At 38.7% G+C, this 25,746-nt stretch overlaps 1 protein-coding gene and 1 long non-coding RNA gene across 2 annotated transcripts in view; one reads left to right on the top strand and one right to left on the bottom strand.

The window, feature by feature from the left end:
* LOC132102717 (2-oxoisovalerate dehydrogenase subunit beta, mitochondrial-like) overlaps nucleotides 1–25,746 on the bottom strand; it is a 486,592-nt gene that overhangs the window by 14,425 nt on the left and 446,421 nt on the right. The gene's annotated exons all lie outside the window — the stretch shown is intronic.
* Nucleotides 13,139–13,936, top strand: LOC132103545 (uncharacterized). The gene is made up of 2 exons (XR_009423395.1): nucleotides 13,139–13,411; nucleotides 13,485–13,936. It is a non-coding gene; the product is annotated as an uncharacterized LOC132103545 (long non-coding RNA).

Raw genomic sequence — 25,746 nt, 5'->3', positions numbered from 1 at the left:
TGTTATACTTAATATTATATTTCGTTCCACTGTATGTCTACATCTTGGGGTCTTGTTCACGAGTGAGGGAAGGATGGAACGGGAGATTGACAGACGGATCGGTGCAGCTTCTGCAGTAATGCGGTCGATGTACCGGTCTGTCGTGGTGAAGAAAGAGCTGAGCCGCAAGGCGAAGCTCTCGATTTACCGGTCAATCTACGTTCCTACTCTCACCTATGGTCATGAGCTTTGGGTCATGACCGAAAGGACAAGATCCCGGATACAGGCGGCCGAAATGTGCTTTCTCCGCAGGGTGGCTGGGCGATCCCTTAGAGATAGGGTGAGAAGCTCAGTCACCCGGGAGGAGCTCAGAGTAGAGCCGCTGCTCCTCCACATCGAGAGGGGTCAGCTGAGGTGGCTCGGGCATCTGTTCCGGATGCCTCCTGGACGCCTTCCCGGGAAGGTGTTCCGGGCACATCCCACTGGGAGGAGACCCCGGGGGAGACCTAGGACACGCTGGAGAGACTATGTCTCCCGGCTGGCCTGGGAACGCCTCGGTGTCCCCCCAGAAGAGCTGGAGGAAGTGTCTAGGGAGAGGGAAGTCTGGGGTTCTCTGCTTAGACTGCTGCCCCCGCGACCTGGCCCCGGATAAGCGGTAGAAGATGGATGGATGGATGGATGTATGTCTACACATGTAGTGGAATGACAATAAAGCTCAACTTGACTTGACTTGATTCCCGCCATATATTAAGAAATTTAAATTCATACATTCAATTACTTCAACACATGATCAAGCTTTTAAGTGACTTGTTATATTTTCGTAATTTCTTAAAGATGTTGATTGGATTCTAAGATGTGGGCACTGCACTCAAAAAGGAATCCAAGTTTCCAGTTGGTTGCAGTAAAGGTACGGTGTTTCAGCAGACTGAGCCATTCCATGAAACCGGTAAAATGTTTACCAAAAATATGACTTTTCTGAACACCCCACAGCATTATTATTATTATTATTATTTTTGTGAGCAACCTCATCATTTTTGTTTAAAGAAGTGGGTTGACTTCAGAGATTGAACTAAAGTAAGTTTTCTTATGATTTCTCTGAACATTTCAGACTGAGTTCAGCAAACATTAAATTACTTTTCATAAATGTAAAAAATATATATATAAATATAAAAATGTAGGTGTGACAGGGTTGAGACTAGGGTAACGGAGTTAAAGATGTTAAGGGGGTTGAAGAGACAAATACTGCTTAACATATAAACAGTTGTTTTATTTACTCAAATTCACTGTAATTTTAAAAGATTTTCAATAAACACTATTTCATTATGTGACCAAGACAGACAACAGATATAAAATGCAATTGAACTGAGTTTTATTAGCCCGACTGCAGTTAAAACAACAATAACATAGTATACATTAGAAGATTATAAACTGACTAGATAGGTCATCAAAATACAACATTTAACTTGTGTGGCATTCAATATCTGACCCACACCACTTTCAAGATCTCCACATGGAGAAGCACATGAAGCACACAGTCTCTGGTTTTCCACAAACATACAACACCCCTGTACTGTACAGTGCATCCGGAAAGTATTCTCAGCGCTTGAGTTTTTCCACATTTTGGTATGTTACGACCTTGTTCCAAAATTGATTAAATTATTTTCCACAAAATTCTAAAAACAATACCCCATAACAACAATCTGAAAGAAGTTTGTTTGAAATCTTTGCTTATTTATAAAAAATGTAAAAAATAAAATAAATCACATGTACATAAGTATTCACAGCCATGGCCATGACACTCAAAATTGAACTTTGTCATCAAGATGACCATGCAACACCAAGCCCTCCACAAAACTGTGAAGGACAGCCGGTAAGTGCCATATTGTCCATGTTTGGCTAGACTGACTTAAGCAGTGCTAATGGTACTCTGGAATACACAAACTCTTAACTCTTGTTGACTTTGAAAGGACTTTTGCAGTGGTATTTGTAATTTCAAATGTTGTTTGTGGGGTATAAAGGAAAAGTAAGAAAAGCCAAATTCCTTGTTTGACAAAGAATGTTTGAAAGGGTTAAAAGTAAACTTTGTAGAAATCTTAATAAACCAAGTTCTCATAGTCTAAAATATTTGGCTAAAGATACTTGGTTAAAAGATAAGAAAATATACATCTTGAAAATTAAAATGCCAATTGATTTGTTTTGGTAAAGCATATCTAGTTGTGTGGCTACAATGATACCTTAGAATAATTATTTACTATGAAAATACTGCTTAAAAGTGGAAACCTTGTATTTTATAATGACAGTACTGCGTTTATCTGAGGTGAATTGTTTTTAATTTGGCTGTCAACTCAAATAACTTGTTTTTGTCATCTCTCTTGAGGTTTTTCACCTGTTTACTGCTATCAAGGAATTGTAAATAAAAGACAAACAACTGTTCCCATGGCTATTTATTGAGTGAAATCCAGTTAAGATCTTCATGTGGAGGGGCTGTCCTTTTCAAGTGGGGAATTGCACAAGAAATGGATCAGAACTTAACAGTTACCCTTAATGGAACAAGTTTGAAACAACCCGGGGCCCATTTCACGAAGGAGGTTCAACCAACTCTGAGTTTAAACTTAAACTCTTGAGTTGACTTGCCCTGAGATGGGGAAACTCAGAGTTTTCGGTTTCAGAACAGTTGAAATTAGTTGGTTTGATCAACCATACATTGACTGACTCTGAGTTAAGCGCGTGCACCACAACTATAAAAAGCCAGTATCAATGGAGCGCCGATATTACGATTCACCATGGCAACAGCTCCCGCCAAAAAGCTGTCTGCATACTTCAGACTCAAAGCAAATGTAATTCTTATCCGTGTTATAATATCACAGGTGAAATTGGGGAGAACGTTCGGTTAATGAACCAATAGCTAATCATCATATGGTATCTTATGTGCAAAAAAAATAAAATATTAATATTTTAAGTGCATTTTTTCTTTTACAAATGATCTGCCAGTAGAGTAAGAAAAATATGGCAGTGGCTATTTACACTTAGTGGAATTAACATACTTTCTTAGCAATAGATCCTATTTACAGTAGGCTAAGTGCAAGTAGATGATATTTACAGAAAAAATGTACAGTGAAAATTGTGATATATTCTATTCACCATGTAAAAGTAGCAGTTCTTTGCAACAGGCTATGTGTAAATGGTAATTCGATGCTAGTTATACTTTATACTGGCAGATACATACTAGGCCCATTTGCACCTCAGTATTGTTATACATTAACAGGATGCAATAACAGATTGTAAATTATATTTATTACTATTATAAATAGTTTCATCATTATTAAACACTCGTTAGGCACTTTACTTCCACTTTTAGAACATTTTGTTAATTTTTATTGAAAATAAATTCTAATGTGACGTGATGGGAAAAGTGAGAAGAACGAGGTTGGCAAAAGCCGGACTCTAACCCAATCAATCGCATTACAAGCTAGTTTTCCATGCCCATAACATTACTGCCTACACCATTGAAACCATTATTCATACATGTGTCACATTTAACCTTATGTGTCGATGGAGGGCGGAGCTACAGTAGATTTGCACTTAGTAATGGACACTCGAATAATCTTGTTTCCATTTGCATTAAAATTATTTTAATTTCCACACTGGCATATAATTTTACTTAAGTAAAATGCACTTAATTTAGATCCCCCCATTATTAGATCAACCTTTTTTTATATATATCTATACTTTGGGGGGATAAGAAAAAAAAAACACTTGGTAAGAAGAGCATTTTTCCAGCTTGCATCAATGAAGTGTTTAAAAAGGGGGAGGGGACCAAAAGAAACTCTGGGTTTACCGAAGAAAACCTGCTCCAGACCAGGTTAGGTTCATAGAGTAAGTTACCTCTCTTTCAGAAACGGGCTTGACTTACCCTGCTTTCTCAGGTTTGACAAACTTGATTCTGAAACCGAAAACCTAGAGTTTCCCTCATTTCAGGGTTAACATATTCAGTTTTCACTTAACCTATTTTGTGAAACAGGCCCCAGGACTCTTCCTAGAACTGGCCTCCAGGCCAAACTGAGCAACTGATGGAGAAGGGCCTTGGTTAGACTGGTGACCAATAAAACCTGATCATTCTCCACCTTCATGATTATGTGTGGAGATAGGAAAAAGCTAAAGAAGGACAATCGTCACTGCAACACTCCACCGATCTGGGCTTTATGACGGTGTGGCAAGACTCAATCCTCTCCTTTCTTGTCTTATAATGCCCAATTACAAGCATCATGTTTGAAGGAAATCAGCTCTGCTCATAACCTGCAAAGTAAAATGTGCTGCAAACAGCCTCATACTATGGGGCTGTTTTTCAGCTACATGGATTGAGGGACTCAGAGTAGAAGAAAAGCTCAGTGCACCAAAATATTGAGATAGCATTAATGATAATGATTCAGAACCTCAGATTGGGGTGAAGGTTCACCTTCCAACAGGACAACAACTCTATGCACACAGCCAAGATAACAAAGGAGTGGCTACGGGTCAACTCTGTGAATGCATAAAACACAAGCATAAATATTGGAACTGTAAAACAGAACTATTCTCTGGCTAACTCCCGCAAAACTTGAGACTCCATTTAACCATATGAACCCGACGAGTGAACTTTTAAAAAGAAACCAGATCGCAAATATTAGTAATGTATGGACTAGGACAAAGATGTAAAAATAAATCTTGATACCTTACCATTGTAGAAGGATACAAACGCTTTACATTTAACAATGATGCCTTACAAGCCAATTAAACTTTGATGGCTACTGATTCCTGTAAAAGCATAAAGTCCTTACACAAAGATTTTTGCAGAACTTTAAAGCAGGTGTTATGAGTGAGCATACACTGTTCAGGACATGAAATCACAGTGCACAAACTAAAAATAGTAGTAAATATAACCTCCAAGTCCAGACATTGGTAAAGTTTACTATGAAATCCTGAGATTAAGTCACCTATGATAGGAAGTACATAAAAACATACTATAGAAAGGCCTTGGCAGATTATACGAACGTATGATGAAATGATTAACTTTAGTGTTTGAGCTTAGCAACAAAATGTGTCCAGTTACGTTCATGCTCTTATTCAGAGGATGCTGGTGCAGAAATAGACAGCGAAGACCTCTTTGCAGAATGGTCTACGCGACAGGAGAGACTTAAGTCTTAATACTTACCCCATTCCAGTGCAAAGCATTCAGGAATTGTAGATAGATGCGAATGAAACCTCATTCATGCAGGTTCACGTGAGTGTACAGATGAAATATTTTGTTAATGGAGACCCAAGCAGCGCAACGCAACAGCTCTGAAAGCACCGGCGTTGCCAAGGTTTTTTTTTTTTTTTTCAGTGAAATTGGGCTCTTTTAACACTGTTGCTGCAGGTTTCTTTTCCTGTCCGCAGGTTGAGGTGACCCCAATAATGTCATATTTAGCCCTTGGAATGTGAATTCTACAGGGGAACCCCTTTTTAAAACACGATTGGGCTAGTTTTTAGTAGTAATTGGCAGTTTAGAGAAAACCTGGAAACCCTGGAAAGCACTCAGAACTCCGCCAATGTTTCACATCCTCAGCCGAGAAAACTCCAAAGCCTGTATATCATCCAACACAAACGACCGCAAACATTCACCGCGACACCGAGCAATGCCAACGATCCCGTGTGCATCTTGAAAGGAATGTCAAACTCGCAATAGTTTGCAGGAAACAAACGTAACTATATACAAATAACCCAGGGAAAGTAAAGCGATAAATCACGTGACAGCTTGAGCAAGAAACAACAGCAGCAGTATCTGCAAAACACAATAAGATGTGAGTAGTGCACTTTTATATCCCCGTATTGAGAGCCGATTGGCTAGACCTTAATTGGAATGTGACGTGACTTCTTAGAACATCCGCTTACGGTTCCATTTATTGTAACGGGATTGAGACGTCAAGCTTGACAACCACAATATCACAATATTAATAATGTTATAGTTATAAAAGAAGGTGGTAACTTGCCTGTGTATGCTCACAATGTTGTTCAGAAGAGTTATATGGTGCCAGTGCCTATTAATAATGTCATGTAAGGATCAGTTCATTATTTTTATGGGGGAGAATGATTTGTGTAACGGGGTTGAGGGGCTACTGAGGTACGGAGCTAAATAATATGATTTTATTGAATAATTAATTAATTTACTTTGAAAAAAAAAATATTACCAGCAAAATGTATAGATAGATATTCATGAGAATTGCAAAATGTATGGACTTTTTCTAATTTTATTATTCATATCCCAAGTACACTTTCATAGAAAGCCATGAGGGACATGACAAAATAGGTGGTCCACTGAAAAAAGATCAGATCAGATCTAATATATAGATAAAATGTGTCATGTTTTTAGAAATAGCATTAAATCCCACCATTAACAACTACGTTACTTACTATTAAAAAGCAACAAATTAGGAGTTTACTGAGGCCAAGTCGTAGTTAAAGAGTAACTAAACCCTTAACCAACTTTTTTTAGTTAATGATCTATAAGAATGGGGCTTTATTAGTGCTGTTCATTGATCTGAGTAACTTTTTTGACATTTGAGTATAAAGTGTTTTAATTCTACAATATATGGTGTAAAAACGTGTGAGTGCTGCCCTCTTCAGGTTGAACGGTGGCTACTGCAGTTGATTTTTCCTATTGGATGTTGCGGTGGCAAGTGACGTAAGCGGTTTCCAGCTCACCACGCCCCTTGGTACGAGCTACCACGCCCTTGGCAGTATAAAACCATCAAAATCACTGTAGTGAGTCAGGAGCTGGAATTGCGAGTATTGGTAACGACCAGGATAGACTAATATAGCATCTATTTAGCATAGCAATCATATAGTTATTTAGATCTTCAAGTTAGCGTAGATTTTTCTGTATTTAGTACAGTGGTCAGGATGGTACGGAGGTGTGTTGCTGGTTGTGACAGCACTGCTGGACTGCATAGTTTACCAGCAGACTTTAAAATTAAGCGCCAGTGGTTGCATGCATTTGGCCTGGAAGACCACAAGTTCGGGTGTGCAAACTGCGTTTTACAAGGGATTGCTTCTCCAACGCAATGGAGGTGGAAATGGGCTTCTCCACACAGCTCGCGCTGAAAAGCGACGCGGTGAGGGAGTTAAGACTGCAGTTTGAGCCAGCGGCTCGAATTGATATGAACAGACACCTCGACACCCTCCATTTCAGGTAAAAGTGGGGGAGAAAAGTCCTCTACTTCAAATGATCGCTCTGTTGCAAAGCTACTTGCGTCATTACAGTCACTCTCCATTTTAGCGTCTCTGACAGCAGCTGTCAATCAATCCGTCACTGCGGGTCTCAGGATCACGCCGCACTCGCTCAGCCCCGCCCTAGGTTCGTCCCTTCTATCTCCGCTGTGATCTGCCCACTTTTCAGCATTTTTCAAATATTGTCAGTGGGTGGAGTCAGGCTCTGAGCAGGGGTTTAGTTACACTTTAATAGTGAAAATTGGTTTTCAAGCTAAAATGTGACCCAGGAATTGTATTGTCAATTGGCTTCTTCTTTTGTCTAAATCCTTGAGTGTGACTGAACCCATCTCAAATAAATAATTTTAAATATTTCAGAAATCAGGTTTTTAAAACATTTTCAGTTTACCCATCTTGAAAAATGTCATGTCTGTTGTCTAGAACAAACCTTAAAAAGAGGTTTATTAAAGAAGACATTTCAATTAATACAAAAAGATTTTAAAAATAGATTTTGGTGACCCAGTAGATAAAATAAACTTAAAAAGGTCCGAGGGACTCAAATCGTACTGGTTTTGTGGAATGACTCGGCTGATTGGTGAAGTACTTTAATACATCGCTAAACATAAAACAGTGGCTCTTTTTTTCAAGATCATCAAGAAAAAAAAAAAGAAAAAAAACATGGCATGGATAATTCATGAGAACTGAATTTGGCAGTTACTCATTTTATATTGTGGCAGTGAATCTTAACAAAGATGTCAGAGTCACCAGCTGACTGGGGCCAACATGTGCAGATGTGGGAGAGCCTGCGGGACAAGAAGGATCTCCACAAATACTCGTCCTGCCATCACTCATCATCTCCAACAGCTGTGAAGCTGCACACACAAAAAAAGCTTGCATGATCTCATTTAAAAGTGGAGCAAGTCGAGACCTTTGATGTTCTTCGTGTTGTGCTGCATAGGGCGCACATGGCCGGCTCATGAGCATTACTGTGAGATTCTGTGAGAGCTGAGAGGCCCTGTTGGCTGAGGCTTCTTTGCTGTTGTGTCTATCACTTAAGCAATTTCATGCGGGCTTCCCCATCCCGTCAGCCTATGTCTGGGGTCGCTGCACTTTCCACAATGCCTCCTTCCACATCAAACCCCAGCCAGCAGGATATATCCCCCCTTTCTCTCTTTTGCTTTCACACAATCTCTTCTCTCTCCTGTGGCAAAGGAAAGGAGGTGGGGGATACCTTGCTTCTGGGTGAGGATAGTGAGGGGCTCCATGCCTTTGAAGTATGATCTGAGCACATGCAGACATGCCAATGTGATTTACAGTGATGAAGTTCCTCTTTGGGTTGTGTGCAATGCTGTGGACTTTTGAATTTGGCACTTCTAGATCTGGATTTCACTGCCAATCCTGGTTTTAACCAACAGTGCAAGCTTTACCTGTTGTTAAAAGCCAAATTATTTGTAGCCAAGTTTTAGGAGGAAATGCCAGTTTTCATGAGCCACATCCAAGGAGTGTTTTTGATTTTATTTTACAGGGATCATATCATGCATCACATTAAACCAGACAACAGCTGTGCATCTAATGCCTGTAAAGCAACAAGTGATATCTGAATAACTAATGACAAAGTATGTGGGGCATTCACTAACGACCATATAAAGTCACAGGATTTTACACTAAAACACATGCAGGAACCAGAAAAACAGAGTGGGAGAGAGTCAGAGCTTAGAGGCAAAATCTGGAGCATATAGTGCTTTTAGTGTGCAAGTTTGATTGCCACATAGCTACAAACAATGCAGAATTGCATGCATTTTCATTATAAGTTCATGTTAAGCTTTACATAAATTGATTACAATTATGTAGTCCCCTATGATTTCCATGATGCAAAATGCAGGCAGAATTTCTGTGTCTGACATGTTAGTATATGAAGACGTGAGTAATAATATCAATAATGATACAATTATAAAAAAAATAAATAAAGGAATTTCACACTTTATTCAACTATTTCATTTTGATTTTATTGCATTTTAAAAGATTGATTAAATTTTTAATGTTTTAAGTCTTTAATTACCACAGTTTTCATTCATTTCATAAGTCTCTTATTGTATTTTTTTAATAAAAAATCAGACATTATTAAAGTCACTCTTAAAGTTTTGTTTTCAATTTAATTAGACATGCTTTTAGAAAATGTAATCCCGAATCCAGAAAAAAACTGCAGAGCAGCTGCTTCCTGTCTGAGAGAAAGGCATCCAGCCACACTGAGCTAGCCATCTCACCGACAGTAAATAACAATCCTGCAAAGCTTCTACCATACACTCATACCCCTCTCACGACTCGTATAACCACTGCCCTACAAAACTGGTGTCATGTGTGCAATATGTTTTCTATTATGATGCACATAATTGTTTCAACCACTGTAAACATTATGTCAAGTTTGGGAGGCACCAACGGGCACAACCCTCTGAATAGATTGGAAGGGTCAAGGTGTGCTCCCCAGATGTACAGATCGTAGGATTCTTGACTGTGCTGCAATCTTCTGGACAAGATCATGGTTGCTAATGACCTCATTGCACAGTCTTCTGCAGAGTCATTGTGTCTGAGATCAGACTGCCTCCTGCTGCTTCAATGATCAGCTGCACCTAAGTGTTTTTGATTACAGCCATTGCTCAATCTCTGAAGCATCTATCAACCACCCACTAATTCATAGACATGCTTTACTTTCCACTGGTCTCTTTATGCAATCATAATTTTCAAATGGGACTATGGGGCTCTTGGGGTTACAAGTGGTTTGTTTTTCCTGATCTGCAAAAAAAGGAGGGGAAAATATACATATATATATATTCACATTATTGCCAATCAAAACATTGTCCTTATCAGCATACATGGACCAGCATTGACAACATATGTGGATTTACTCTGTAGGATCCACTTTGGGTTGGGATTTAGAGCTAGTGGGTTAGGGATTTAGGCTTGGACACGAGATTGAAACTGCTTGTAGAGATAGATAAGCATTATGATTTGGAGTTGCAGAAATATACAGATCTTTTTTTTCATATTCTGATGTACATCTGAATGAAACTGATTATTGAACAAGACTAGATGTAGGATGGGGATGTGGTTTTACTAACTGGTTCTTGATTAGATTGAGGCATCTTAATGTGAGCTTGCAGTCAATTGTGAGAAATAAATTTGGCATGGATGGCCATTACGACTACGTATTCAAGATATTTATTTCTCTTCCCTAACACTTTCAGGCATCAAACTGCTATATAAGGTATTATGTCGATCTTACCACTGCATTTATATGTGGCTTCTATTTCGGGGTTTGGTAACACTTCATGTTAAGGATTAATTCTAACTATTATATAGCATGCATATTACTAGCATGTTGGCTGTTTATTAGTACTTAAGCACATATTAACGGCTTATTCTGCATGACCATATTTTAGATTATTTAATCCTACACATGCCTAAATTAAAATAGTAAATAACACACACAGTTTCTGCCAATCTTATGTTAATCTTGAGTACCTCATATTGCATCCTTCATATCTCCAAAGAGTCTTCATTTTTATCAGATTCATAAAAGAAAGATCCATACAGCTTTTCGATTTTCTCCGAAAACAGCGAGCTCCTGGAGGTGTGCCGTGGGGCGGGCTAAAGAGTTGCGAGCACTAACACGCCAATTGCCAACAAAACACAGAAATGTTATGCTGTTTTGCTTACTACTGCTTATGACGGCTGAACAAAAACACACTTCTTTAAAGACATTCTATTTGAACAAGTCCTGTGCAGCGCTGCCAACTTCCCTAACCCGAATGAAGCATGTTGATGGGCTGCTCTTGCTCTCGCTCTGGTTGCTGTGTGGACATGCTCTTCAGGGTGAAATATCCAGAAAAAAAAACATCCTTTCTTTAAAATTTATATGCACCTGGAAGAGATGTATTTGGCACAGAAATAAGTGTAACTCGTTTTTTGGAACTTTGGCTATACAGTATTTAGCATGATAATCCAACTCTTTAACAATGTAAATAACTCAGGATGTCTGAAATAGCATTAAAACCCACCATTAACAACTACATTACTTACTATTAAAAAGCACTTTGCACTCATTGACACAAGGACAATCTGAGGACACAGCATCCACATGATCTATTCCTTCTTTCTGTTGTGGTCATTTGTTGCTTGCAGCTATATTTACAGTTGTGTCAGGATTAGTTAGGGTGAGGAGTTTAGTCTGTCAATTATGACTACTTCTCAACTGAAGAAGTTGAAGAGGACAGACTGGGATGTGCTGAAGATGATGAGAGTCAACTGAAATACAATAGACATGAAGCAGCTGTTTGCATTCATGTTCATTTCCTTATAGAAGGAATGCAGCAGTCATAAAAGCAGTGAAGAATGTCCATCAGCTCCACCCTGCCTATTCCCACATTCTCACTCCTTCATCCACAGCATGCAAGGAGACTTAACTTGATATGTGCACACATTCAAGTCACACATCTGGTGTCCATTCAGGGCCTCCTTCTTTTCAAAAAACAAAAAAACAAAGGTTTATCACAAAGAAAGTCCACAGTGTACTTCATCTGGCAATAATCACATTTGCACTTAGCATTTGGTCTTCAATAAATCCACATAGTGTGATAGGATTAATGAGATGATGTCTTTTCAGTGATGAAAGTTGCTACATTTGTTTTACTTATTCCATCCATCATGTTATACTTAAGATACATATTCTATTTTCTCCTTCCTCCAGAGCAAAGGAAGCCTGAGGACCAAAACTAACATTTTACACTGACAGAACACAAGAGTATTTATTAGCATAGCATATAAAAAACAGATACAATTTCAAAGGCTTCTGCATGCCTCATTTAAGGCCTGTAGCCTGTGTGTAATATTAGACTAATGGCCTTGTAACTGTGTTATATGTGTTCTGCTGTGTGTATGCAGCACTGCAAGGTCAAAACACATACAATTTGTCATGTGCTTTTTGTAAAAAATATTTAATTATTTTTTGATCCACCAAATTGCAGATGATGGACATGAACCTGTAATTAAGGCCGCATTTACTCTGCTCAATTCTGATATGTTGACTATATCTCTTTTTTCTGAAAACCAGTGACCCATATCCAATATTTACACTATACACTTGGTCGAAACAACGCAGAAGCAGTGTTACCAGTGGGGTATTCCAGAAAGCAGGTTATGTGACATACCTGGGTATGTTTAAGGGTCAGTTAGTGGATAACCTCAACGTTCGGTTCCAAAAACAGAGGTAACTTTCTGGGTATGTATGTAACCATAGCAACTGACTCTCTGAAGATAACCTGCTCGAGAGCAGGTTATGTTTCAGTGTAACTTCGTTTCAGAAGGTTGGTGAGCATGGCGTGCCCTTTTGACGAGGATCCTGTGGACGTAGAAGCACAAATTATACGAGGTTTTTTTCGTCGGGAGAGGGCTATAAGACCGCGTATTGATGTGTTTGCATACCCTAATGAATATTTAAACGAGCGTTATCGTTTTTCAAAAGATTCATTAGTTTATTTAACACGTCTTTTAAAACCATATATCGCAAATGTGACAAACCGCGGCTCTGCGCTTAGCACAGAAAACATTCTGTGCATAGCACTTAGGTTTTTTGCGTCTGGCCATTTTTTGTACAGTGTGGGCGATTCAGAGCATGTGGGAAAGGCAACTGTGTGTAGAGCCGTTCGTACAGTGTGTCTGGCACTTAAACAGTTGTTACCCACGTTTGTACAGTTCCCTGGCCATAAACCTCTGCTTGTTATTAAAGACGAATTCCACAGAGTGGCAGGTTTGTCCTTTGTAGTAAAATATATGACGCATATTTAAAATTTAGTCATATTATTAATATCTATACATGTATTCATTATGCACACACTTCATACTTCCATAACTTTCTGTTTCAGGGTTTCCAAATGTAATTGGGTGCATTGATGGCACTCACATTCCTATTAAAGCTCCATCAGTAAATGAGGGAGACTATGTTAATAGGAAATCTATTCAAAGTATCAATGTGCAGGTAACAACTTAATTTTTTCCCCTTCTTAAAATCATCAAAGTCATTACTTTTTCCACTAACTATAGGTAATATGTGAGGCAACCCAAATCATCACCAATGTCGAGGCAAAATGGCCAGGATCTGTGCATGATGCCAGAATTTTCCGCGAGTCATCATTATGCCAGACATTTCAGCAGGGTATAATTTGCTTTATACAATTTTTGTTTTTTCGTTTTTTCTATATTTGTGTTGTACACTTCAATCATTACAGGACAGTACAATGGTTACTTGCTGGGGGACAGAGGATACCCTTGTCTGCCCTATTTAATGACACCCTACCCTGAACCTGAGCCTGGACCACAGACACGGTTTAACCTGGCTCACAGCCGAACACGGGCCAAGGTGGAGATGACTATAGGGATCCTCAAATCTCGGTTTCAGTGTCTGCGTGGGCTCCGGGTTAGTCCAGAGAGGGCATGCGACATTATTGTGGCTTGTGTTGTGCTTCACAATATTGCCACTGTAAGAGGAGAGAGCAACCCTCCTTGTATTGAGGAAGATGGTCCAGAGGAACACCGACAGATTTTAGAGGCCAACAGAGACGGAAGACTTTTGAGAGACAGGATTTGTCAAAATTACTTTTATTAGTTTTTTTTGCACTGGTCTGCCAGGCAGTTTATTTCTTCATTTCCTGAAAAACAATAAAAGTACAATTCATTAAAATGTTTTTTTTTATATTGCTTCACACAGATAGATAGATAGATAGATAGATAGATAGATAGATAGATAGATAGATAGATAGATAGATAGATAGATAGATAGATAGATAGATAGATAGATAGATAGATAGATAGAGACAGACAGACAGACAGACCACTTTTGACATGCAACAGATTAATATTCAGACAAGTTCTCACCTTAAGGCGATTCTCAAGTAATTATATTTCAAGTGCTGCTTTTTTAATGAGGAGCCTTTTCTCTTCCATTTGAAGCTGTATAAGGTCCATCTCCATGTCACTTTTTCTTATTTGTTTTTGAAGATGGACCTTATACAGCTCCTTTGCTGCAAACTAAGGTGGAAAAATGTAATAAATGAGATTGTTTGGTCAGACAATAAAATTAAAATATGGACACAAGTTCTTACCCTGCTAAGATTGTTTGAGGCTGAAGGACCCTCATCAGTGGGCAAATCCCTAGGTATGTACTATGAAAGGACAATGACAGTTTGTTACTCTAATGCAAAAAGGGGCCATACATCATAATGGTATGCATCATACCTCAGTGGATCTACCAGCATTGTCCACTTCAGTCACAGCAGATGTGGTCTCTTCAGGGGCGTAGTTTATGGGGGGGATGGGGGGGAGGTAACCCCCCCCCAATATTCAAATCCATCAGTTACAACCCCCCCAATATTTCAACATGAAAATCACAGTAGATCAAATGAAAAATATAATATGAAATAATAGAATTCATTTATTTTGTAAAAATAATTTTGTTCCTAATCAAATATGAGTATGTCATAATAAATCAGACAAAAAATACTCCCCCTCCATTGAACCGATTGGTAACGCCCAACCAATGAGTTGCACTTTCACCAAAACAAGCGAGTGGTGTTTGAATGGGAGAGCACACGGTTAATATTAACGCCAAAAATGAAGAAAGCGCTGCACAGCGGACTATATTTAACTGCTGGTCAGAGAGGGATGCAAAAAAATAAAGCATGTACTGAGAATGAGGTATGAGAATATTGTGTAATAGTTAGTACACACTTTAAGAGATGCACGCACCCATTTCTCTCTTGCCTGTTTACTTTCACTTTATACATAATTAACGGTGTTTATATATAAACCTTGTGTGTTTTTGACAGTATTAGCACAAACAGATGTTAACTAATATAACTAAATAATCAGGTACTGTTTGACCGGAATTTTAGTGTGTGGACACTTTGGGTGGACACGCTCTAAATAAGCACATGTTAGAACAGCACAACTACAGCATGCAAATAAAGTGTTTCACAGGCAAGGCCTTAAAGCACACACAAATAACATATTTTTGTGATTGCAAATAAGTGCAGTGTCTCATGAGTGTAACTCTACCACTGAATTGACTTGTATAAATGACATGTATGGAAATGTATACATTTATGGACATTTATCGAAACAGCAAGGCTAAATTTAAACGCCGCCCCTAGAGGAGGGAGATGAGGTGTTTTCTGCTTCTCTCTCTCTACATATTTTTTTTTACGAATTCCCCGCATACAGTTTATATTTCCCCTTTTTCTCTGCATCGTAGTCGTGAACTTCAAGATCAGTATCCACAGATGTAAGATCAGGTAGCTTGCCTCTCATCTTTCTATTGACTAGAAACTCAGTTGGATTTTTGCCGGTGGTATTATGCACAATTCCTCTGCACACTGTGACATACTTCCTGAATTCTCTTTGCCAGTCAAGTCCTTCTGACTGTGCAATTCTGATTCGTTTCATGATTGAAGCATTTTGGCGCTCAACTTCGCCATTTGCTTGTGCCCATTTAGGTGTCATTTTCAGGTGTTTGATTCCGTTTGCCACACCAAAATCCTTGAATTCATCTGACCTGAATCGAGGTCCATTGTCGGACTTCAGTGTGAGTGGAAGTCCATGTCGGCTAAATATATCCTCAAGACTATCAATCACTTTTGTTGCGGTGGTGGAGGTTAGTATGTCATACTCATAATACCTACTGTAATAATCCACTACAACTAGAATTGAGTGTTTTGATGGCAACGGTCCAAGTAGATCGACTACTAGATCTTGCCATGGTCCATCTGGCAATGGTGAGGGCTGCAGTGGTTCTGGATCATCAGGGCGAGACACTATTTGACAACCATGACATGATTTGCAAAATCTTTCCACAGCTTTAGCTTGTGCATGTAGTTTTTTTCGGCAGAACAATGCGCATTCCATGTAATACTAAAAACCCTACAACACACAGCTCATTAGCTACAGGTGCATACGTCATACACCTTTCAATATGTCCACTCTCTATTGCGTTTCTGAGCTCTGTGAGTTCTGAATCTCTTTCTGAAGCTTCCTCCACTTCCCTTGTAGTCAGGGATCTTGGGGTGGCGCTGACGGCCACAAATCTCACACACTCATCCGATTCATGTGAGTGTTTTTCTCTCATTCCCAGGAGTCGTGATAATGGATCAGCAATGTTTTCTTTTCCAGAAACATAAACAACCTTAAAGTTGTATGGTTGAAGATGCAAAACCCATCGCTCCACACGGGCACAGGGCTTGGAATGTGGACCATATATTGACTCTAATGGCTTATGGTCTGTGACCAAATCAAACTGTCTGCCACATAGGGGTGTAGCCTCTCACGGGCCCATACAAGGGCAAGGGCCTCCCTCTCAGTCTGAGAGTAACGTCTCTCACAGTCTGATAGACTTCTACTGATGTAACAAACTGTCACCATTTGTCCTTTTTGATGCTGCGTCAATACAGCACCCAACCCTACAGGGCTAGCATCAGCGATGACCTGCGTTGGATCGTCCTTGTCGGAGTACGCTAAAGTCCCTGCTCTTGCAAGTTCCCTTTTTTAGATCATTGAATGCGTTTTTCTGTTCTGGACCAAAGACAAACTCAGAGTCTTTTCTGGTAAGACGTCTCAAGGGCTCCGCTAGTGTTGCAAATTGTGGAATAAATCTACTGCTGTAACTGACGAGTCCAAGAAAGCATCGAACTTCTGAAGCGTTTTGTGGTTCTCTGGCCTCTGCCACAGCTCTGACTCTCTCCTCAGTGGCACCAATACAATTATTTTTGTGTGAGCAGAATTCCCAAGAAATTTAAGCGATCCATGCCAAACTGACATTTTAAAGGATTCAGGGTTAGGCCGCACTCTCTCAAATGCTTCATGACGGCATGTAGACGTTGCATATGTGTTTCCTGATCAGCTGCATGAACAATCACATCGTCTGAGATGTTTTCAACTCCCTCTATTCCAGCAAGGGTAGACGCTATCTCATGTTGGTATTGCTCACTTGCAGACGATACTCCAAAAATGAACCCATTACCCCATTGTGGACTGCAAATGTTGTAATCTGACGAGACTGTGGTGTCATATCCAGTTGATGGTATCCCCACTTTAGATCTAGCTTGCTAAAGAATATGGATCCGTTCATGCGTTGTAAGAGCTCATCGACAGTGGGGATGGGATATCGCTCTCTGATGATTGCTCGATTGGCTTTTGGCACTATTACAACTGGATTAACCCATGGTGTAGGTTCATTCACTTCTTCTATGATGTCCATTTTTAGAAGTTATTTTATCTTTTCCTCCACAGGACTCCTCAGATTAAATGGTATTCGCCTTGAAGGCTGTGCCACTGGGTCAATATATAAGGTGGTTTGTTTGGTTTTGTTTTGGATTTGGCTCCTTGGAAAACTTTTGGGTATTGTGAATGAAGTGTTTGTTAGAGGTCTGTTATTGCTGCGATGTTTGTGCCTATCTTCAGCACTCCAAGTTTCATAGCAGTATCTCTCCCTTATAACGGTTATCCAGTCCCTTTGATGACAATGAACTCTGCAGATTCCCTCTCTGTTTCTGGTATGTATGAATGGCATTTGATATTCATTGATTTCAGTCTTTCCCACATACTTTCATCAATGATATTGCTGGTTGCATCTGAGTATACAAGCATCTTTAAATTGTCATTTCCCAAGCAAACATTTAGTCTATTGTTCATGTAATGACCTTCAACTTGGTTTACTGTTTGCTGGTTTACATTTTTAGTTTTACACAATTTTGAGTAATGGTCTCGTCCTTTACATTTATGGCATGTCTGACCTCTTGTGGGACATTTTAAATCTCTCCCTAAGTGATCAGAATTACCACAGCGATAGCACTGTTTATTCTCCTTACTACATTCTGCATGTTGTTTTCCCTTGAATTTCCCTTTCATTTGCTTTCCTCCTTTGTTCCAGACGTGATTCACAGACTCTTTATCAGGTGTAGATGTCTCACTAACTGATGATGCACCCATCTGTTCCTCTATCCGTTCACAGAGCGCAGCAACCTCCAATGCACGATCTAGTGTGAGGTTAGGTCCCTCCTCCAAAAGTCTGCGGCGCACATATGTTGACGAACATTTGCCTACTATGGCATCCTGAATCTGATTATTCATGTAAACCGCAAATGCACAGTCTCTTGCTGCCTGTCTGAGACACGTTGTAAACTGCTGAACCATCTCTCCGGGGTTTTGGGAGAGTTTATAAAATGATTGCCTTGCATACGCATTATTTACGCATGGAACGAAGTATGCATTCAAAGCTGCAACGGCCTTGTTATAATCAACAGCCTCTCCTGTGTTAGGCAGGGTTGAGAAAATATCCTGAACATCAGGTCCAGCATGATGCAAAAGAAGTGCTCTGCGTCTCTGACGAACTGCGGCTGTTGTGTCCTCAGCGATTATCAGTCCTTTTCCATCCGTGTAAAGTTCAAATGATGTCTGCCACCTTGTCCATCTTGGACCAAGAGTTGTGGGATCTTTGTAGCACTCAAACATAGGAATACCTGACTTTTCCTTCGTGTATAATCAGCACTAACATCCACACGGCTGCATCCTCGTCAGAGGTGGACAAAACACAGATCTCCTCATTCGCAGCCAAAGACCTTGTTAACTCCATTTGAGCTTGTTTTTATATACCCTAATATTAATTTGTCTACATACAGTCTGATACAACACCAACACTGACAACGCAGTGTTGTTTAATTATTTTTTTTATTTGTCAAAACCCATCAGATATCACATTGTTTGTATTTGATGCTTAAACTAAAAAAACTATGAAAAATAACTTGTATATTATACTTGCGAGGCAGCTTTATACGAGCTTTGGATGTGACTGTGAGGGCACATACTGTCATACAGCCTGTGGAGCGCGCTAGTACCAAATGGCTTAAAATACTTAAAAGGTGTTCAAATTATACATTTTTATGACAATATAACAATTACCTGATTAGTCAGGTGACAGTTCTGTCAGCTGTCCCGATCGAAATGTGAGTCTTCAAGCGCGCTCCGAGAGAGTTCATGGATTCAAAGGCTTGTTTCGAATGATTGATTTAATCTAATAGTTTGTATTGATTTATTTTATTATTCAAACCTAAGCTATGTTAAATAAATGCAGGAATTCCCCTCATTATAAACATTATAAAAGAAAGCTGCGAGAATTATTAAAACCATGCGATATAGCTACAAATAGTCCCCCACAGAAATTTAGGACCTGATTAAATATAACTCTATTACACAGAGATTTGAAAAATACAATTCCACAACTTTTTCAAAACGTTTTTAGGCCTGGAAATAATTGATTTAAAATCGCATGGCATGTTATTCATGACCTTACAGACTAAATGCAACTGGTGCACGCTCTTAAAATCAACTGGTCCAGCAATGTGATTGCGCGAATGTTCCGTTACGTCTCCCTTCTGTAATCACATGCCAGATCCATTAACCCACTTTGTTCCGGGACCTCGCAATTTACAAGTTAAGCACTGCGAAACAGATAAAAGCAGAGGGTCACTAATCAGCTCCATTGACATTTCAACTTCCCAGTTTTCATGTCTTAATTTAGAATTTATAATAAAATGACTATTACAACATATTTTAATGTTGTATTGAAGTAGTACCTCAAGTACAATTAAATACATAAGGGATAATCAACAGTTTGCCAAGCATTAAAGGATTTGAAATGCACAACGTGGAGGCAAAGAACCACCCAACGTGAAGCTTATCACACAAAAGTGCTACCTTTCCTCACAGTAAATGCCACCACCTCTTCTCTTTTTATAGCCCAAATCCAAAACTTTTTACATTTTTGTCAGTGGGAAAGCTATGAAATGATAAATATGGTTGCTTTTTATTTTAATTAGTACAAAAAGATACACTACATACCTCATTGCTTTTGGTCTCCAAAAATGTTCGGCAAGAAAATGAAGCTAACGCTTCCATCAAGAAAATAGTTTTCCCTACTTTCGGTTTGCATACTGACCCAATAATTATTTCTCTCTAAACTCAAACAATGCTAACTAGAGAAATGAAATCACTTGTGAGAGTAAATCTTTTAGACAGTATCACTGCGTGAAAAGAGGAATTTCCGGGATAAATCTGACATAGGAAATTTCAGTGAAACTTAAGGTGTACGACCTGTGTACGAAAATCTCCCAGGCAAGTATGCTGAGTCCCATACACGACCACACACTTGAGATGCACAGAGATTTCCGGATTCAGGATATTTGTGACTGCACACACTAGACGTGTTCAGAGATTTCCAGTACACCAGCCCTCATAAAAACGTAACCATGGTTTTATAATAGTAAAAGTGTATTCTATGATTTTTGGCAGTTTGACTGCCATTTGTATAACGGCAGTTTTACTACAAATAGGCTACCACGTAAAACTATGGTTAGTGTACCGTGGTTAATTTATGGTTACCATGGTGAGTACAATAATCATGTTTTTATTTAATTTTTATTTTTTTATGTACCATGGTTTATTAATTAAGGGAGCGCTGTCATGTTTTTTGGATTTTGGACACGCCCAGAGTGCACGCCGTGCGCTTTACACTTTGCATTTTAGTGAAAGTGACGTGACAATCAGCCAAGTATGGTGACCCATACTCAGAATTTGTGCTCTGCATTTAATCCGTCCAAAGTGCACACACACAGAGCAGTGAACACACACACACACACACTGTGAGCACACACCCGGAGCAGTGGGCAGCCATTTATGCTGCGGCGCCCGGGGAGCAGTTCGGGGTGTTTATCAGTTAAAAATTAATCGTCCAGTAATTTTAAATATGAAGACTAGTTTAAATTAATCCAAATTGTATTAATCTAAACGAGTCTTTTGAACAGAATTGCAAAATTGGAGTGAGATTAATTAAATAAATTCCACATTATTCGCGGAAGTGTTGTATCTCGGGGTTTGTTGTAGTTTGGTAATAGAGGTAATGAACAGTAATGCACTCACCTAAAGGATTATTAGGAACACCTGTTCAGTTTCTCATTAATGCAATTCTCTAATCAACCAATCAAATGGCAGTTGCTTCAGTGCATTTAGGGATGTGGTCCTGGTCAAGACAATCTCCTGAACTCCAAACTGAATGTCAGAATGGGAAAGAAAGGTGATTTAAGCAATTTTGAGCGTGGCATGGTTGTTGGTGCCAGACGAGCCGGTCTGAGTATTTCACAATCTGCTCAGTTACTGGGATTTTCACGCACAACCATTTCTAGGGTTTACAAAGAATGGTGTGAAAACGTAAAAACTTCCAGTATGCGGCAGTCCTGTGGGCGAAAATGCCTTGTTGATGCTAGAGGTCAGAGGAGAAAGGGCCGACTGATTCAAGCTGATAGAAGGGCAACTTTGACTGAAATAACCACTCGTTACAACTAGGGGTGTAACGGTACGTGTATTTGTACCGGACCGTTTCGGAACAGGGCTTTCGGTACAGTGCACGTGTGTACCGAATGACTGAATGCAATATTTTGTGCTCGCAACATAAGTACATTTTCGTGTTTCCAAACGAACATATTAAGTGGCAGAAGTCTCCGCGTTCAGCGCAAATCCCGCCCTGCAGCTGATTCTAAGGCCGGCGACACACTGGATGCGTGGCGCAAGCGTCTCAGCTGCGTGGCATGTCCGTTTTTAATTCGGCTCCCATGTTAACAGGTTAGAGCTTGCAGACTGCCTGCGTGTGATGCGCATCTCAGGCGCTGCTCGAGCCTCACGGAAAACGCGTGCATGCTAGAAATAGAACGGACGCCTATTTTTCACGCGACACGCAAGCGTGTTGGAAGCGTTTCCAGGCAAAATAGAATAGAAAAATATGTTTATGTCATTTGGTACACAAATACATATTAATTCATGACACTTTGATGTTTGAAAGTCTATAGGTTGACATAAATTCTAATGTAATTTAAAAAATAAATTAATAATTATCGATTTTCAAATATTGCACCTGTCAAACATAGTCTATTTTGCCGTCAATACTGTTGACGGTGTCCTTTATCAGTAGGCTTTATATTTATGCTCAACATGAAGTATAGATATTGTTGTCATGAAGACAAGATCCTGGTCTGTTGGTCTCCCTCTATGTCACCTACAGTAGCTGCAGCGCGCCAGCGCCGTGTCAGGCACGATTCTGGTGAAGCAGGCCTACAAGCTGGGATTGGTAATGCTGCACTGTAATCATAGTTATTTATTTAAATTTTTCATTATATTTTATTATATGATATTGGTTTGAGACTGAGAGTATTTTATTTAGTGGAGAACTTTGCAGCAGTATTTTATTTCTTATTCTATTTTTATTTTATATATATTTTATTCAAAAGTTTTTTTTTAAAAGTGTATAGTAATAAACAACCTGCAGTTTAATGTTTGCATTTCTTTCCCTTACTGTACCGAAAATGAACCGAACCGTGACATTAAAACCGAGGTACGTACCGAACCGTGATTTTTACGTACCGTTACACCCCTAGTTACAACCGAGGTGTGCAGCAAAGCATTTGTGAAGCCACAACCACTCATTTCAAATTGGTTTCTTGAACATGACAATGAGTTCACTGTACTAAAATGGCCCCCACAGTCACCAGATCTCAACCCAGTAGAGCATCTTTGGTGGGAGCTTCGTGCCCTGGATGTGCATCCCACTGCAAGAGGCTATCCTATCAATATGGGCCAACATTTCTAAAGAATGCTTTCAGCACCTTGTTGAATCAATGCCACGTAGAATTAAGGCAGTTCTGAAGGTGAAAGGGAGTCAAACACAGTATCCCTTTGGTGTTCCTAATAATCCTTTAGGTGAGTGTATATCACGCACTGACATTCCAGGCTTCACATTTAGAGCTGATTCACACAAGACTTGCAATTCTTGGTGCCCTTGAATCAAATCTTTTCGGAATCGACTCACTGTTTTTACTCCTCCCGTCGCTTGTTGTTTGAATTTGCGCGGGTGCGCTGACAGTTGAGCTTAGCTTGTGTTCTGCAGTGAGGGGCTACTGGCTGACAGCGACAGCGAGAGATTTACCTCAGACGACGGTAAGTGTGAATACATAACACCATTTTGAAAAAACATGTTTACAAGAACTTAACATTAAACGTTGTTTGATGTTGTAATTTTTTTTATCTGTATTTCTAGCATGAAGTTGTTTTGAGCCATTTAATCACCGCTTCAGATGCTTCGCTGTTATACTAACGAAGGTTAGTATAAATTCATAAAACCATTTAGATTAAAATTTTTCAGAACAAAACATTAAAATTGGTTCAATGTTGTATTATTTCTCTCGAACTGTATTTGTAGCCCTGTGTTGTTTCGAGCCGTTTGTTCCCGCTTCAGCGGCCTTCAGTCAGTGCGCATCACAGCCCTCAGAGAGATTCATATCAGAAGAAAGTAAGGAAGACTTTACAGAAACATTTAAATAAGCCATTTACAGTACCAAAGCTTAATGTTAAGTGTTGTAATGGATGTATTTGAATGGGTTTAGGTTTTAAAAGTAGTCTAGATATCTTGATAAACTGATAACTGGTAACTTATTTAGCAACTGCTACTTTACATTTTTAAAAGTTAGCTTTTAGTACAATATACATGTTTATTAATTAATGTTAGTTAGCTAGCGTGCTTCTGTCATGATCCTGTCTCTTTCTCTGTCTCCCTCTGCTGGTCACACATACATACACACTATACACCACCACGCTCTCTTTTTCATTACTGACAACTGTTTTCACTTTCCATTAGGTTCATTCCTCCCCACCTGTTCCTTATCCCCTCTCATTATCTTGGCTTCTTCTAACCCTCTCTTTCCCATTCTTGTTGTCAGATTGTTTGATGTCTCAGATGCTCATTGACCAGACTTTTTCTCTGTCCTGTCTGTGTGTTCTATGGAATATCTTCCACTGTTGGAATTTCCTTTGTGCTTATCATTGTACATTCACAGAACCTTACCTGCTAAAGACTGCAGATAATTACCTGCTCGGTGCGCTCCGTCAGTACCCAGTTCTATCCATCTCTCCGTAATCTAATTCTAATCACTTTGACTTTTTTTTTTTTTTTTTTTAATTATTAATGAAGTTTATTTTAACAAAGTTTAGGAGAAACATTTCAGATGATCCAACCAATTAGCATCAGAGGAAGTCTATCGCCACTTTTCTCACCTCCATTCCCAGATGACAGCAGGTCAAATATGCTTACTCTGTCTATTATATATACATATGTGACCTTCTGAATTGCTGTATAGTTCAGCTAACAAAATAACTGCCTGTTTTCATTACATTTGTATTATCATGCTATGTTTCTTCATTCTAACTTGTTTAAACAATGAAAACTGTACAATGTATTTTTAGAAAGTGTGTTTTATTACATTTTTACAGGATCCTCTGTTCCAAGACCCAACCATTCATCTGAAGGAGTGTGAAAATATGAACCCTTTAAACCACTGGTGACAGTTTCCACATGAAAAGAAAGGACATGGCAGAGAATGATAGGGGTATTGATATTTAATTTCAGTGAAATTTTACTGTTTTTCTGTACTTTATCAAATAAATGCAGGCTTGGTGAACAGAAGAGACTTCTTTAAAAAACATTAACAAGCTTACTGTTAATGTTTTTTAAAGAAGTCTCTTCTGTTCACCAAGCCTGCATTTATTTGATAAAGTACAGAAAAACAGTAAAATTTAGAACATTTCTTACTAGCCTATTTAAAATAACTGTTTTCTATTTTAATATATTTCAAAATGTAATTTACTGAGATTCTTAAAGCTGATTTTATTGCATCAAAAAAATAAAATTGTCGGATGGAGCCAAATATTCAGCAGATGCTGGAAAACCAAAGTATTTCCCAGCCGGCACATTACCGACCTTGAACATTGAAATATGGTTGAAATAAGGTCAGCTGTTTCAACGTTTAATGCTACATGGTTGAAAAAGGGTAATAAACTTTTAAATGATATTAAATTTAAGATTGTTATTTTAATAGCTTTTTACAATATTTTAATCATGATACCTATCCTAAAATCTAAAGGTATGTGTTATCATCATTAGCAATAATAAAACTAAATTATATAGTGGTTACACAGGGGAATCACTAAATTAAATATTAATGTTAATACATTTTAATTTAATTTGAGTAAGGTTTTTTTTTTTTTTTTTTACATTTAAGTACAGTAAATTTATGTAACTTTTGTTCAAACACATTTTAATTTAAAATGGAAGTCTTTAATTTAACTGTATTTAAGAACAGTGCAAATACACTGTTTGAACATTAACACTGTAATGTTAAATTGGCTGACAACAATAAATATTCTTATAACCGCTAGTGCTCTCGGGCCGCACCTAAGATACAAATATAAAGAAAAAATGTAAAAAGATTTAAATGTCAAAAATAGGCTTCCCTTAAAGGCAGGGTAGGTAATACATGTATAAACAACTTTCTTCCAAATTTGTTTAAACTTTCTATATATATATATCAATGCATAATTAAAATGTAAGTACTCTGATAAAAA

The sequence above is a fragment of the Carassius carassius genome, chromosome 24 (assembly GCF_963082965.1).
Source record: "Carassius carassius chromosome 24, fCarCar2.1, whole genome shotgun sequence".
Taxonomy (NCBI): Eukaryota; Metazoa; Chordata; class Actinopteri; order Cypriniformes; family Cyprinidae; genus Carassius; species Carassius carassius.
This window is presented reverse-complemented; position numbering and strand designations above follow the sequence as displayed.